A 9767-nucleotide genomic window follows, 5' to 3' on the forward strand; every position below is an offset into this window, starting at 1 on the left:
ACGACGACCACAACAGTATAACAAGAACAACACAATAACTTCTGATAATGAAACGAATTTCTTTTAAATTAAAAAAGCAAATGCTTGTAGGTTGTTTATATGAATATACACTCTGTATAGTGGCTGTTTATATTGGATATTTTTTTTTTCATTTCTCTTAAAAAGCAAACAATTTTTTACATATACAATATGTCAATATATTATTACATATTATATGCACCCAGGTCCCAGGTGCCTGTACGATAAAATAAAAATAATCGTCGGTTTTCAAATTATTATCAATATTAATAAAATATTATTCAGCTGCTGACGTCGTACCGACCTTACTATATCTGACCTAGACATGCGGAGTCAAGGAATTGGTTGCGATAAGGAAACAGGATAATATTCTTATAATAGTTTTTATCCAGATAAAAAATACCTGCGGAAAAAAGTAAATAAATAAAAAAAAACTTAAGTACGACGTATATACGATTATATAGCTACTAAAAATACGATTTTTCGTTTATACAAGTTTCGTGTGTAAGTATAAAGCAAAAAAAAATATGATCTCAATCTTGTTTTTTTTCACAAACAAAACAGTGCACTGGATTATTATTATTATTAGTTTTTTTTCATAGGTGGTAAACATTTTAAGACTCACTAGGGAGAAAAAAATGAAGTGCAGTCGTAAAGGCGCCTAGAATATTGACTATAATAACACTCGTACGGCAATCTGTAAAGTTTTTATTTTTTTCTTCCATCGCACGGATTGCGCTAAGTAATGCGACAGTTTAATACTATTATATTTCGTATTTACTATTTAGTGTGTGTAGTAAAAGTTAGATGAAATATTATATAACAATTTAATTTGTTGGATAATTTTTTATTACGTGCGCTTTTATAACATTATTACACACTTAAAGCGCACATGCCCAACTCGGGTCTTTCGAAACGTAACGCGTCGTTTGTTTACCAAGGATTAAGCACCGGGCTGCACTCAGATATAGATGAGGATAAACGCGCCTTTAATGTTTACAGATTTCTTAATTTCTTTTAATGGAACAATTTTACACCCTAACTTGGCCGGATCAAGGTATTTTGTACGTCTAGATAAATATATCTTTAGTCGTTTCCTTCTTAGTGTTCTGCTAGGTATACTACAATAAAAAATTGACACATTTTTAAAATTTTGTCTATAATATTATCAGGAAAGTTCAAGAAATTCTACATGTCACGCATATTTTTTTTAAGCTATACCTAATTACACCACCTTTACATATGAAAAACACACAATTGAAGTTAACATAATTATGTAGGTTAATCAGTTTTGTCTATAAAATGGATTTACCTCTTTTCTCCTCTAAGTGTATCAGAGTACCCTGACGGTAAAATACATAGGTTTGATGTTCGAGTGCCTTAGATACTTGGTCTCAGCATTTTAAAGATAAAAGTAAATCAGTCAAATTTAGAATACACAATATGATCCACCCACTAATCCAATCCAAGGTATCCACCAGAAATAAATTATTCATTTATAAAGCTATGATCAGACTAGTGTGGTCCTATAAGCTATATTGGATCTAGACATGGGGATGGGGATCTTTTAAATCGACCAACTTAGAATAATAAATGCATGTTTTCCAATCAATCTGCTCCTTGGTTCATAACAATTAATAACTTACACAATGACTTCAAAATTCCAACGAGTACTCAATTAAACAAATCGTGCTATCTTTTATTGATTCAAAGTTAACTCAACATCAAAATAAACTTATTAATCAACAGCCAGGTTCAAAGATTAACAATTTAATCTATCGGGTGGTACTGAGTGTTTTCCAAAATCAGTTTTTACAATAATTCCAAGTTGAAACTTTCAACATGTAATCAAAATTGATCATTATACTTTTTTATCCAAAGATTCTAATTATGCATTTTAACAATAATAAAAAAAAGTATGTCAGAGAATATCTAAAATTATACGATAACTACCTATACATCGTTAAAGTGGTTTTTACTTTTCCCTCTTCTGATTATTATTATTAAAAATAAAGTAAGTCCAAGTTTAAAGTCCAAAAAAAAACTCAAGTACAGCAACTAAATAGATTAAGTGCTTAAAGACCAAGATAACACCACTTAGAAAACAATTAAATAAATATATTATGTAAAAATGATAAACTAAATATCACACCAGCTATTTTTTATTTAAATTGAATAATATTCTTTTTAATAATAATTTTCTAGAAATGAAGATGTTATTGAATCGCCACGATAAACACATTAAATACAAATCTATGTACTGAAAAATATGGTCTTTAAGCATAGGTGCTTAAAAGTGTCTAAAATTAGAGTTTGAATAAATGTATTGTAATGAGTTAAAAATAAGGGAGTAATATTGTATTTAATAATGAATTAGGTACTTAAAATGGGATAAAGAAGGTAAAATGATAAAGTAATATTTGTAAGGTAAATTATTTGATTGTTCAAATATAATAATATGTACAATATACAATATATATATATATTAAAGTAGTATATTAGTTTAATTTAAAATAGGGTTAGCATGCATTAACGCTTGGTGAATCATAATGTAGGTACCTATGTAGGTATGCCATATGCATACCACGAGTCAAGTTATGTGAAAAAAATACCATTTCATCTCTATAGTGAAAACAAAGAATACAATTGGCGGAATTTATAATAATTTATAATAATCCAAAGTCGAGGTGAAAACATTATAAAATATAATTTATATTATATTATGATTATACACGCACGTACCGTGTGACAAAATATTCATTTTTGTGCGGGCGTTTGGGAAAACTTGTTTTTCAAATGCAATATAATATAGTGTGAGTTAAATATTATTTTGAAAACGGAGCCAATATAAAAAAACATGTTATTTAAACACAATAGTTTTGTTCGAATTAATTCACGATAGGGTCTCATTTGACACATTTAAGATTGCATGATAAGTTTAATTTGTAGGGGGGAGCAATAAAGCATATATATTTTAAGTATAGGTAAATATAGCTTAGCTAATAATGTAGATAGGAGAATTATGTCATGCTAAAGCATACATGAGCCACTATTTTAGTATTTTTCCCATGGTACTTGGCAAAAAATGTTTTTGAAATTGTGTTGAAACCTTGGAAATATGTCGGAAATGTTGGATCCAAAATTCGAGGGTTGAAAATTATACCGATGACAAAATGATTAGCAAGACAAAATTATTTATTTTTCGGATGCTTAGTTCATTTTTAAACTCAGTTTTTGCATTGTGCATTCATACAGCCCATAAACCAATTTCTGAATTCCGACGATATAAAATTATTATTATTTTTTTAATTAAATTTTTTTTTTGAGAGAGTTGAAAAAAAATCTTATTAAAGTATATTATTTATTTTAATGAAATAACTAAAATATTTAGGTAAAGTAGAGTTTTTGTTGTTTGGTTTTATTGTGAGTTATAATTGTTCCTTAATTTGAAAGTAGATACAAATATAATCATTTTTAAATAATATAATAGGTTAAGTATTGTGCCACAACTTGCAGCAACCAAATTATGTAATATCGTTAGAGGACAAGTTAAGCTAATAGAAAACACTAATTTCAAACCTTTACTTAGCCACTATTTTTTTCTGTATCCATTAATAATATAAAATAATATATTTAATATATTTTAACATTTCTAAAAAATATATATTATTTAAATTTTGTAATTTTTAAATCAATTAGGTAACCCGTCTCACTTGTCTAACGATTATTTGGAAAATATAAATTTATATAGGTTTTGAAAATAATTGAAAAAATCACGTTATAGATTGAAATTGTTGGGTAATTTTTAAAAATTAAATAATGTGAAAAACCTGCAAAAAATGTTTTTTGATTTGATTGGTATACCTACCTATCGAGAACCCGGTTGTGTTTTGCCTTACTCCTTAGCTTACCATTTCTGTGAACTATTCAAATACTACGAAGGGTTAAAAACATACCTAAATGCCGAGTAAGACCTTCGACATATGCAAGTCACTAATTAAAAATTGTTATAACAAAAAAAAATTCATACGAGCACTAAACACTAGATTTGTTCCCGATTTTTTGTCTAAGTGCAGACACTGAGCTCTGCATAAGTTGAAATTAAGATGTTCGTGTTATTATAGGTACCTATAATATTGTTATGTGTGTGGATTTTGCCAGTGGAGAATTTTACGATTTCAGCGCAGTGGAGTGGATTTGTAGGCGAATATTTACTCGGAACGCCTCTTAAATCTTCAAATAAATATTTACGTAAAAATGGCTGTCAGGTTATGGAAACTATGTAAAATAAAATAATAAATAACGCATCCGGCGTGCATTATTGTTTGACGTTTACATAACTGGGTGACAGTAAAATATTAATAAATCACGCAACTTGTTAATATGGAGTTGTTGATGCAACGCAGAAAATATGCAAAGTAGCTATACTATGTACGTTGTATCATACAAGGATCTAAGCATGTATAATATATGGGTTATTATATCGATTAAGTTCCAAAACATTATTGCCGAACTATGACAGAATAAAGGCAACACAAATTAATAGGTAGTTAGAGCATTTTTTTGTTAGTACCTACTATTGTGGGTGGGTGCTTAAGTTTTAAAAATAATTATGCCAAAGTTGTTTCAAAAGACATGGATGCCTCTGAAGACCGTTTGACGAAACGTATTCGGTGTATAAGGTTATATAATACAATATATGTGTCGTGGCTATTTTTTGCTTAACAGTGATTTTTAAAAAAGAAAAATATGAATGGTATTGTCCGTTTAGTTTTTATGATAGGTACGTCTTTTATGCTAGTGCTGAAACATCCAATATACAATATCTTAATTTTAAAACATTCACGATAATATTATATCTTATGTACCTAATATCTAATATATAAATAACGATCAGTCGTTTCCATCGCAGAAGACAGTACTGCACGCACATAATAATATTATACGGAACCTACATTCGAACCAATACGAATAACTTCCAAATAATATATTATACACAAAATAATAAATCTACTAGAAAACGTCAGTTTACAATATATATATATTATAGTGTTGCATGTTCGAAAAGCGTAATTTTCTACATATTTAGAACTGTGTTCGTTTAAAATCGCAGGTAGGTAAACCACTGCTATTAGGTACTACACATTTCGAGTAAAATAATTTGAAAACTTTTAATGGATATTAATTTTTAAAGGAAACAAAGCTCCTTTTCCGAGTTTCATTATCCTAATTGAACCGAACACGCGGTACCTACAAGGTGCACACACACACACACACACACACACACACACACACACACACACACACACACACACACACACACGCATCTACTATATGTATAAATACAATATATTTATCTTATTTATAGGGTACCTATGTACTATACCTAACCTATATATTATAATATATATTATTATAAAGACTAAAGAGTACTCTGTGGCTTACGAGATAATCCCATTGAAAGTTGTTTATAATAAATTGTTTAAAATATTACAAATCGTATACCTAGATATAATTAATATACATACTATAATATGGTTAGTTGCGTTTTATGTATTAAAAGCGTATGCTGTGTGTTATAATAAATTATTATGATATGAGTATTATTGGATTATTATTATTATATTAATATAATTTAATAATATTATATATTATAAAAATCTTAGTAGGTATATACCTATTAGCAGTATAACAATGAAACAAACATGACTTCAGTCTTCGAGTGTATACAATTTTTTACCTTAATTTTTTTGTGTAACAGAGTTTAGATAAATAATCTAAACAACAATTGGCACATTTTATTTACCTATTACTCTAATCAAAATCACCATAATATTATAAATGTATGGTTTGTTTATCCCGTCTTGTCAGCATGTCCACGGTGTATAGTTATTATAAAGATTTACGATTCATAGCCAACGTTAGTTTTTTTTTTAAATTAAGTAATAAATTAAAATCTTTGAAAAATAGATTAACCTAAAAATTTAGATAACGGGAGAAATTATTATCCATCCTGGTTCTCTGTTTGTGTGTGTGTGACGTGTGTGTCAGATACAAGATTCGCACAAAATTCTAATTATTATTAACTGAATATTGATAAGCAGGCGCGTGCTGTTTAGCCTGTTCCAAATCATGTGTACATAATTAATATATGTTAATCCATTTTGATTATGCTTAAGATGGGTTTTTTTTCTATGGGACTAGAGTTACTTGCGTTATAAGCTTATAACCATATTATTACATAATACTATTAACGACGTTGCAGTATTATACTTAATAGTTGATTTTCCTATAGGCTATATTATAGTCTATTGTATACAAATATAGTCAAATATAGCTACAATATTGTCGAAACGAGGTTTTATGTGAACATTGTGATGGCTAAGCTAGTATTATGTTGAAATATGCCCAAATTTTCTTTTAAATTCATTTCTAAATGGATTCAATTGACGGTTTCTTGGTAAATTAATGTACACAAGTAGACGTATTATCGATTTGATTATTTTTAAATATTTTTTCCGCATTACTTATAGTCTGTCTCACAACAGAACATGCCGGTTCTTCGCACCTCCCCTCCACATCACCCTGCTTACAACAACGGTTTCCCTATATAGCAGGGTGTTGCGTGGGGACGCGTAGATAAACCGATTTTGGTCTGGCTACGGCATGATCACTCGTGGGACAGAGTATAGATGTTATATGGTTTTTTAAACCAATTTTTAGTAAATATGATTGAATAATTCTATTATTATGGAAAATAAACTACGTAAGTATCAGCAGTCATATTCTTATAATAACATTATAGTTCAGTAGAAAACTACATTTAGCACAGATATGGAATTGGAGTAACTGCGGTATAGGGACGTATCAATATAAGCGACTTGAAGAACACGTATTTTATTTTTTAATCTCCTGGAATTTAATTTCAATAGCGATGTATTGGTGACGGTGGTGTGTATGGAGGTGCTAAATTTTTTAATCATGTTATATGGACCGCGTTTTCTATACTGTCGTGATAAGCCTGAAAACTACGATGTGGGTGTCTTTATAATCACTTCATAATATTATCTAAAATGTGAACTGCTTCCGCCCCTCACATACTTTAGATTAAATACTTTATGAACATTTATAAAATAAAAAACTACCTAAGCTTTCTTTAATTTTGTCCTTGGATATCACCATAAACAGTAGACACTATAATCGATGCAGAACGTTGTTATAAGATAGGTATGTAGTATGTACATACAATTTGAAATACATACAATTAATATACCAATTTAAGTATATTGCGTATTTTGCAATATTATGTTAACCGATATATTTTAACCTTTTGTTCACTCTTTTTGTATAAAATATTAATGGATAAATCTAAATTATTTGAAAAATCACGATGGATATTATATTTGTAATATACTAATATCTATACTAATAAGTATAACAATCAACAACGGTTAACATTTAACTAAAAAAAAATAATAATAAAAAAAAAGAATGACAAGTTTTTGCTAGAACTTCTGACCAATAATATTGGAGCACAGTCAAGTTTTTCACACATCATGTAGCAGAAAATTCCCTAGTAGAGACCATAGATAGGTAGGCTATTTAAATATCTAATATTATTTACAACATAACTTTTGTATCATTATTTAAATACGGCCATCGATGATTGATGTGAAATCATTCAAAGTGTATTATAGCGTACGGATAGAATCCGTTGATTATTTTATTAAAATATATATAGGCAGGAACGCTAAGACCGATTTGACGGCAAGGTACCTATATAAATCGTAATAATAGTAGATTATATTATAAAGTAATACGGTCATGAATATTTATGAAATGCGTTTAAATAAAATTCATTTTCGACTTAATAATTCCGTACATTGTCGCACGTCTTGAAAATGTAATTTTTTTTTTAATCTCATCACTGCGAGTTTATATCCATAATTATTACCCTGTAATCATAACAACGACTAAATCCAATTTGTCTATCGTCTCGGTTATACATATATTTTGCTTTTCATGACGGTGTCGTGGTTTTTAACGTGTTTTCCGACGGAAAGGAATTTAATTACTACGCTGTATTATAATAAATTAAAATATTCCCGGCTAAATTACTCAAATCACTGAAAGACACTCTATATAAAACGGTCATGTTTACGCGTTTTATTTAAAATGTGATAAATTTAATAATTATGAATTAACAAATATGATTCAAATCTGTAATAAATATAATACAATTATTAGCACGGTCTTTATTTTATTTGTGTTATGTACGCGTTTACGTTATTTATAACAATCTAAATTGTATTCTCATTGGAAATAATACGTTAACACTTCTTATTGGGCTCATAATAATTATATCAACAGCAAACGTATTTTCGCGGAATATTGTGCATATCGCATACACACAGGTCAGAGAAAATTCAAAGCTTCCGGTATCATAATAATTGGTAGGCCCGGGTTAAGCTAAAATATTACTTAGGCAAGATTTCAAAGGCGTCCCCACCGCTCATATATATATATAATATTTACACAAAAATTGAAAAATGTGAAATATAAATTAAACATTTTTAAATTCTATTAGTACACATTAATTTAATTTTAATATAATATAGAATACCTACACGAAGATTTATAATAGGTTTAAAATCCGCAGTGTGGTGCCCCTTAGGCGAGCCTGAAAATCTTAGCACTTTAAGAAAATATCTGTAGTTTACGTATTAATCCAGGTCCGTGTCATAAAGGCTGCTTAATTAAGTAACCGGATCTTAGCCCCCCCCCCCGCCAAAAAAAAAAAGAAAAAAAATTAATATGCATATATATTTATAAGCCCCTCCAGACAATACATGAGCCGACATGGTATATATATTTTACAGAAACTTAATAGGTAGGTGCATTATTCCAGACTTTCCCCTAAATACATGCACACATGGTTAATGGTGACCCTGTCAGGCACCCGAAGCAGATGCAATAATATGATACACAGTACAAACAGCATACCATCGACACTCATTCCACTTATAAATACAGTGCAAATCGGACGAATTTCCCGCCTTACCAGATTTACGGGAGTGGTAGGACTCGAATGGAGACGATAACAAGTACGGGCCAGTGGAAAAGGCCAAGGTATAAACATTTTAAAGGTATAAAAATTGGTATTAATCGTTTAATACCACGCGCGTGTGGTTGCACAAGTATTATAAAATATCTAATTAATATCGCCAACCCTAGGAAATTGCATAAGACAACCCAACAACGATGAATATTTTACAACTCATTGTATCTACACAAAATTCGATACCAACATCACGACATATATTATTTATTATATCTAAGCCTAATCTACAGTGAAAGTGTTGTGTGAAGTTTGCATATTCATTACCATCGCATACATCACCTTTCCATGACTTCATCGGTGATCCATTGCGTACTTTGACGTAGACACCTTGTATAAGCACTCGCCAGTCGCCACGATATTATACGACCGTGTCAATAATATACCTACTTATAAAAAAACTATCAGAGCATTGAAACCCTCTTTGAGAATAATTTCGACCGTCTGTGCCACTGGTTGCTGCTAACTTCCACAATAAAATACAATACAGTACAGGCACGGATCCAGAGCAAAGATCTGTGGGGGGGGGGGGGCAACAATTTTTTTACAACACAAATACAATTATAATAAATTATTATCCTTTATTCTTAATAAATAGTAGATATTACGTATAATAATATATTATATTATG

This window comes from Acyrthosiphon pisum, chromosome A2, assembly GCF_005508785.2.
Source record: "Acyrthosiphon pisum isolate AL4f chromosome A2, pea_aphid_22Mar2018_4r6ur, whole genome shotgun sequence".
Classification (NCBI taxonomy): Eukaryota; Metazoa; Arthropoda; class Insecta; order Hemiptera; family Aphididae; genus Acyrthosiphon; species Acyrthosiphon pisum.